The sequence below is a fragment of the Babylonia areolata genome, chromosome 7 (assembly GCF_041734735.1).
Source record: "Babylonia areolata isolate BAREFJ2019XMU chromosome 7, ASM4173473v1, whole genome shotgun sequence".
NCBI lineage: Eukaryota > Metazoa > Mollusca > Gastropoda > Neogastropoda > Buccinidae > Babylonia > Babylonia areolata.
In genome coordinates this window covers 36,045,369-36,052,868 of record NC_134882.1, presented here as the reverse complement: position 1 = coordinate 36,052,868, position 7,500 = coordinate 36,045,369, and the positions used below count along the sequence as shown (strand labels likewise).

Genomic DNA, 7,500 nt, shown 5'->3' with positions numbered 1-7,500 from the left:
AACAAGTGATGTGCAAAGGTATAGTACAGTGATTATGTCCTGGCTCCATGGTTGTTTGCATACTATTTTCAAGAAGTTTAATGTTTTCCCGGCCTTTGTTGAAATGTAATCGATATGATGAATCCAAGTTGATTTTGATGTAAGGTGCAGTCCAAGGAATTAAACTACTTTTTTTTTATTCCGGGATGTTATAAATCTTAAAGAAGGAAGGCAATGTTGCCGGACTTGATCCATTATTAAAAAGCATCAAGTGTGATTTTTCGGTTGATATTTGCATACCATTCTCGCTCATATAATTTGCTACTGTGTTTAACTCATTTTGATATAGCATTTTTGTGTAATATATGTATCGGGCAGGTGTGTTCTTTTTTATTGTAACTTTCATCCACATGCGTACTCGTCGGCGTATTGAACCATTACAACATTCTTTGTTAGTTGGGTTTTTTTTTGGTAAATCAGTTGTGTGTGTGTGTGTGTGTGTGTGTGTGTGTGTGTGTGTGTGTGATGTTAGCGTGAGAGAGAGAGAGAGAGAGAGAGAGAGAGAGTGAGTGTGTGTGTGTGTGTGTGTGTGTGGTCAATCACACCAGATCACCATAAGACATCATTTCGTGTAAACTGGTACGCACTGGATTGCTTTTTTTTTTTTTTTTTTTTTACATCTCTCTTTCTCTGTCTCTCTGTCTCTCTGTCTCTGTCTCTGTCTCCATCTCTCTCTCTCTCTCTCTCTCTCTCTCTCTCTCTCTCTCTCTCTGTCTATCTATCTACCAACCAACCTACCTATTTGTCTATCTATCAATCTAACTTTCTATTTATCTATCTATCTCATAATATTCATCAAGAGATTTAGATAATGAACCTCGACCTGCTGAAACAATTCTCCAAGGAACAGTGAAGGGACGACGAAGGAAAAGAAGAAAAGAAAAAATGAATGACTAAAATAACGATGGACTGAAAGCTTTGCAGGATGGACGGAGAACCACTAATTTTACGGAGACCCAGGCTTGTTGTTGTCTTCAGTTTAACGTCTTTCCACTTGAAGTGATATTAGAACCCAGGCTTTTGCAATCAGCAGACAGACCTGAGTAATGCATCTCTCTCTGTCTCTGTCTCTCTCTCTCTCTCTCTCGTTAAAATTTGTATTGGTGATGGGAGTGTCTTTTTCCAGGATCTTCTCTTCCATCGACAGCAAATTACACACACACACACACACACACACACACACACACACACACACACACACACACACGCAGAGAGAGAGAGAGAGAGCCAGCTATCAAGCTCTGACACTTGATTTTTTCCTCATCTGATATTTCCCCTGAGCGCTAAATATAACTCATCACGTTTAATTATTCGTTTACCCAGTTATTTGCCGCTTGCGACACACACACACACACACACACACACACACACACACACACACACACACACACACACACACACACATGTATCACTTCTCTCTACAATGGTGGACAAAGGAAGTAGCTGGCCTGTCACGATGGAATTGTTTCCTTAAGAGGCTTGGGAATTCCCACCAGCATCACCAGCACTACCACCACCATTCAGATATTCTGTCTCTTTTATAAAACGCTGAATCGCACATTGGAGAGAAACTTGTGTGAAGGAGCTTTGGTGTCTCTTAGGGGCTGTGTGGTGAGTATTGATGTTATCTTTGTGTGGTTGTCTCTTTCTCTTCTGTTTTGTTTTGCGCCTTATAAATACTATTATTATTATTATTATTGCTAATATTATTATTATTGTTGTTGTTGTTTTGCGCCTTATAAATACCATTATTATTATTACTATTATCATTATTATCTTTTTTTTTCTCAAGGCCTTACTCAGCGCGTTGGGTTACGCTGCTGGTCAGGCATCTGCTTGGCAGATGTGTTGTAGCGTATATGGATTTGACCGAACGCAGTGACGCCTCCTTGAGCTACTGATACTGATACTGTTACTGTTTTTCATCTCATTACTGAAGACAGACTTGTTACTGAAGGAGAGAGGTTGGCTGAAGGAAAACAAATTTTCTTTTTTTTCTTTTTTTCTTTTTTTTAATAATTGTGTTTTGGTAGGTTTGTTGTTGGTTTTGGTTTGTTTTTGTTGTTGTTGCTGTTGTTGTTTGGGGGGATTGTTTGTTTGTTTGTTTGTTTTGTTATTGTTTTTATTTGTTTTGTTTTTTAAATACAACAGTTGTACTATCTGTATGTTTCTGCTGGGTGATTTTGTCCTTTGCTGAAAAGAGGAGACATGGTAAGGCTGAGATAGCGTAATGGTGATTGTGACAGTGATGTAACAGTTGTAGAATCAGCAGTATAAGTAGCAGTAGCAACAGCAGCAACGGAAGTAGTTGTGGCATCAGTAGTATGCTCATGTTACCTTTTACAGTGCCTATCACTGAAGAAATTTGATGGTCTTTTTTGTTATTGCTGTTGTAAGATCGAAGAACGTCTGACATTCCCCTCCTAAAACGACACATAATCTTAAACGATACTTCATATATTATGCGCTCATGTACAAACCGCAAAAAAAACAAAAAAAAACAAAAAAAAACAAAAAAAAGATTAATCAAGTTAAATTAAAAAATGGGATTGTATTACTGCATTCATAGCGACACCGCCAGATATATAATACCTACCTATGGCTTCTTCTTCGTATTACTCACACAACCAACATTACTTTGCTGATGTTTATTGTCATCAGTGGTTACTGCATGCAGGGTAATTTTATTTTTTCAAATTCTATAACCTACTAAGTTCTGACATGAATCACAAATTTTTAAAGAAGGATTTTTTTTTTTTTTTAATTGATCACCTTTTTTGTAGTTTCAGTTTCAAAGAGGCGTCAAAGCGCGCGGACTAATCAAAATGCGCGACACCAAAATTAGTTTTATACATGTGTGTGTGTGTGTGTGTGTGTGAAAATAAAATAGCCATGTGGTGTAAACACGGCACTAAAGATCTCCAATGCTGCCTATCTTGAGCTGTCTCAGCCAGCTTTCTCCTTCAGTTCCCGTTCTGTGCCACGAGTGGTCTTCCTCATACACTGTTTTCCATCTGGTGCCCAACGAAAGCGCAACCCTTTGAAGTGTGTCTGGTGGCAGTCTGAAGGCGTGTTCTGGAAACCTAGCGCTAGCTTCTGCGTTTGATCTCAGTGGTGATGTCTAGTACTGAGGGTTCGTATTAATTTTTGATCGAGTGTGTGTGTGTGTGTGTGTGTGTGTGCGTGCGTGCGTGCGCACGAGCTAAGGGGATCGGCCACCTGCAGGTCTGCAAATCTAATGAAATGGAAGATCGGAAAAATCTCCGCCCAACAATTACATTGATCAATAACACACCAGACGCTGATACTGGCCGAAATCCAATCCGGAACCTTCATGTAGAAAAAGTCCGGTGTTGCGACCACCCGCTTCTTCACCACTGTTCACTTCCTTACTTGGTATTTTAAATCTCGCTGCTTTTGTCGGTCTTTTGTTTGTTTTGTTGTTTGTATGTGTGTGTGTGTGTGTGTGTGTGTGTGTTTTGTGGGCTACTCCTGATGCAGGAGATTCACTGCAAACAATGTGGTGTGAGTGAGGGTAGGTGACGCGCAACAATATAAACTCTCTCTCTCTCTCTCTCTCTCTCTCTCTCTCTCTCTCCCCCCCCCCCCCCCCCCCCCCCCCCCCCCCCCCCCCCCCCCCCCCCCCTAGTGATTTTTACAGAGGGGGCACAAATGGAAACAAAAATTGTTGAGGAGCAAGCCGGTTTTAGGGTAAGATACAGTACGATGATATTTTAACTCCTTATGCTTTAGTTCGAAATTAACAGAAACTCCAAACTTCATGTTGATTTTGTAGATTTTCAGAAAGCTTTCGATTCGGTAAACAGAAATATGTTGGGGAACGTCCCGAGAAATAGTGGTGGTAATGGTAGGTTACACAGAGCAGCGCGAGGAATATACGATACATTTTAGCCTATCTAAGGGATGAAAAGATTTATACCGACTTTTTCGCTTGTCCAAGAGGCGTTAAACAGGGCTGTTTGCTTAGTCCATAGTTATTTTCCTTCTTTATTGATGAATTGGCAGTTGAATTGTCTAGAAAAGGAAAACATGGAATCCAAATGATTCCAGGAGCTATTGAACTGTCCTCCTCTCAGACAGATTGTATCTCACTGTTAATTTGGATGAAACAAACATCACTGGGTTTGGGGTTGTTGTTGTTTTCCGAAAAGGTGGACATTTTTCAATGCATGAAAAATAGCGGTATGGAGATACTGAAGTTAAGGTAACTAATACCTACAAATATCTATGATTGATTTTCACAACAAAATTAAGCTTAAGTACAGCATGGATGGAATGTGCAGAAAGGTGGAAAAGGGGGTAGTCGAATTGCTCAGAGCTGTACGAAAAGTAAGGTCTATTGACCCTTCACTTTACTGGAAACTCTTTAACACAGAGACAGAGCCGATGGGGGTACCTTTGACAATTAACAGATGGAAGTCATTCACACATTTGCAATAAAACGTTTTTTTTAAACATACCTCTCCAGTCCTCTAACAAAATAGCACACGGCGAAACTGGTAGACATACACAACAATTCGTACAGCTATCAACTGCATGAGGTGTTGGTTAAAACTCATAAAATTGCCAACAAGACTGTAAGCAAGCTTCCGAAATGCTATTACAGCAACATGAAGAAGGAAAATTGGACGGACAGTGTAAAAAATGTCTCGGTTGAAAATGGATATGGAATTGTATGGATTGGCCAAGGAATCAGGAGTGATACTGCATTTATTTCAGATTTAAGGACCGCCTTATTAATACATGCAGAACTGGCATTAATACATGACAGAAAATACAAAATATAGTTGGTATTTCTCGTTCAAAAACCTTTTCCAACCCGAAAAATATATTTCAGTGATTATAAACTACTGGCAACGATGTCTTCTGGCCCGATTATGATCAAGAACTCTTGGGCTGAATGCAAGTAAAACATGATTCGTTGAAAGTAGTGAGAGTGATTATTTCTGTCAAATGTGTCACCAGCATTTTGAAACTGAGGTTCATTTTATTTTCGATTGTAAAGAATTTAATACCATTCGAAATAACTGTAATCATTTTGCAAATCTGTTTGCTATCCTTACATCAGATAAAGAAGACGTTATATTTTCACTCGCCAAATACATTGCAGAAGCATATAATATCAAAAGAAAATATTAACCTATGCTTATCATTCACATGATTAGGTTATTATCATCATGATCGCAATAATAGTATAAAAACAATATAAGATAACATAAGATGGGTAAATACTCAAAGAAAGTAGTTCAGTTATACAGTTGGGTGGTCAGATGTCTGAATAACGTAATGTCAATTAATTTACTGTATTACGTGAGTAGTATAGAATATTTATTGAAATTGTATGTGTGGATGTACGAATGCTTATGTGTTTTTGAATGGTTTCTTTAGATTCTTGCTATTTCCCATTATCATTTCTCGCTTTGTTTTCTTTTCGTCGCTTACACAAGCTGAATTATCCCCCACCCCCAACCCTCCCTTCCCACCCTCAACTCTTCATAATTATGGTCTAATGTGCAGCTTGATGATATGGGGCACTTGTTCAATGGTGACTCGATAATCAGCGTATCTGATGTTTTGCGATAAAATCTCATTTTCATGGCTTGGGTTCTTTGCAACTCCGCTGTGGGGGGAATATACACAATGTGAAAAAAAAAGTGGAAAGGATCTGTGTGTGTGTGTGTGTGTGTGTGTGTGTGTGTGTGTGTGTGTGTGTGTGTGTCTGTCTCTCTCTCTCTCTCTCTCTCTCTCTCTCTCTCTCTCTCTCTCTCTCTCTCTCTCCGTGTGTGTGTGTGTGTGTGTGTGTGTGTGTGTGATTATTTTCGCTGTTGTTGTTGTTGTTGTTGTTTTCACTTGTCGACCTGTGAAAACAAACATTGTGATTAGACAGACTTGGTATGACATAGTTATAATTATTCGCGTGACGTGGATTCCATGTCGTGACCATGTATACAGTGCACCAGTTCTCACATTTCGTGATGTTTCTGTACAACCCCTTTCCCACCCTGCCCCCTTTGTGAATGGGCAAAAATGGGCCTGGTCACAATAAACCATTCGTTCACTCCTGACAGGGTAATGTGTGTGTGTGTGTGTGTGTGTGTTGGAGCTCATGTACGTTTACATGTATTTGACTGTGCTTTCATATCTGTGAAACTGCGTGTTTGGTGCATATCTGTTATGCATGTGTGGGTGTATGTGTGAATGTGTCTCTTCATGTTTTACATTTAGTTGCTTATTTATCATCATTGTTGTCTTATTTATTTATTTATTTATTTATTTATTTATTATTATTATTATTATTATTATTATTATTATTATTATTATTTTCATTATTACTACCTTTTTTATATCATAATTATTATTTATTTATTTATTTATTTATGTAAGCTTATCTATAATTTATTCACCTTTTTTTTTTCTCTCTCTCTCAAGGCCTGACTAAGCGCGTTGGGTTACGCTGCTGGTCAGGCATCTGCTTGGCAGATGTGGTGTAGCGAATATGGATTTGTCCGAACGCAGTGACTACTGAAAACATTTTTTTTTTAAACTCACTCCTGATTCATGAGATTAGACTGATTGATTGATATGGATACTTATACAGCGCCTATCCTCGGTCGGAGACCAAGCTCTAGAGAGAATGAGAAACACAGAAACAGCAAAGAGGGAGAACGGGCAGGGTAGATTATAATTATAGACCTTGTTCGTTAGGGAAAAAAAAATTAGAGTAATTTGCCCTTGATTAAGCCGGAAACAGAATTCGTGGGGAGTCTCTGAAAGCGAAAGTTGCGAGTTCGTCGATTGCACTTGTGTAAATGCTTCACAACGGGTCTGGGGAAAACGGGACGAAAGAAGTACTGTGTGTGCTGTTCGAATTTCAAAGGAAAAAAGGTGACATCGCAACGAATAGCAGCCACGAACCGATTGCATTGTGTGTGTGTGTGTGTGTGTGTGTGTGTGTGTGTGTGTGTGTTTGTGTGTGTTTGTATGTTTTTTGGTCACATTCTTAGCTGTGATATTTATTCAGCACAGATGTTTGCATCTCTGACACATAGAACAAAACTGACTAGTGTACCACTGAAAAAACAGTACAAAGAATTTGCACTATACAACATTTGTCAGCACATACTTCTTTCAAGTGGAAATGCTTGCACATTTTCAGAAAGTGCTGTAACAATGATACTGAGACAGTGAGATCTTTGCTAATTACAGAGAGACAGAGAGAGAGAGAGAGAGAGAGAGAGAGAGAGAGAGCATAGTTAATGCTGCAAATTTAAACAACTCACAGGCTTGAGATTCTGCACATGCATAATGCAATGAATAGATCTGACACATTTTGGGGGTTGTATGGAGTTTGACTGAAAATGTGTAACTAAAACTTCTTTTTTTTTCTTTTTCTTTTTTTTTTTGTCACAGCTGTCAGATGTGCAAGTCTTCTTTTCTTCT

The 7,500-nt window shown here is 38.8% G+C and overlaps 1 protein-coding gene across 1 annotated transcript in view; it reads left to right on the top strand.

Moving 5' to 3' along the window:
* The first annotated feature begins 1,503 nt into the window (after positions 1-1,503).
* The window catches only part of LOC143284018 (uncharacterized), an 11,415-nt gene continuing 5,418 nt past the window's right edge, over positions 1,504-7,500 (top strand). Inside the window, exon 1 of the mRNA XM_076590565.1 lies at positions 1,504-1,650. The gene's annotated coding sequence lies outside the window, so the exon portion shown is untranslated. The remainder of the gene's footprint in view (positions 1,651-7,500) is intronic.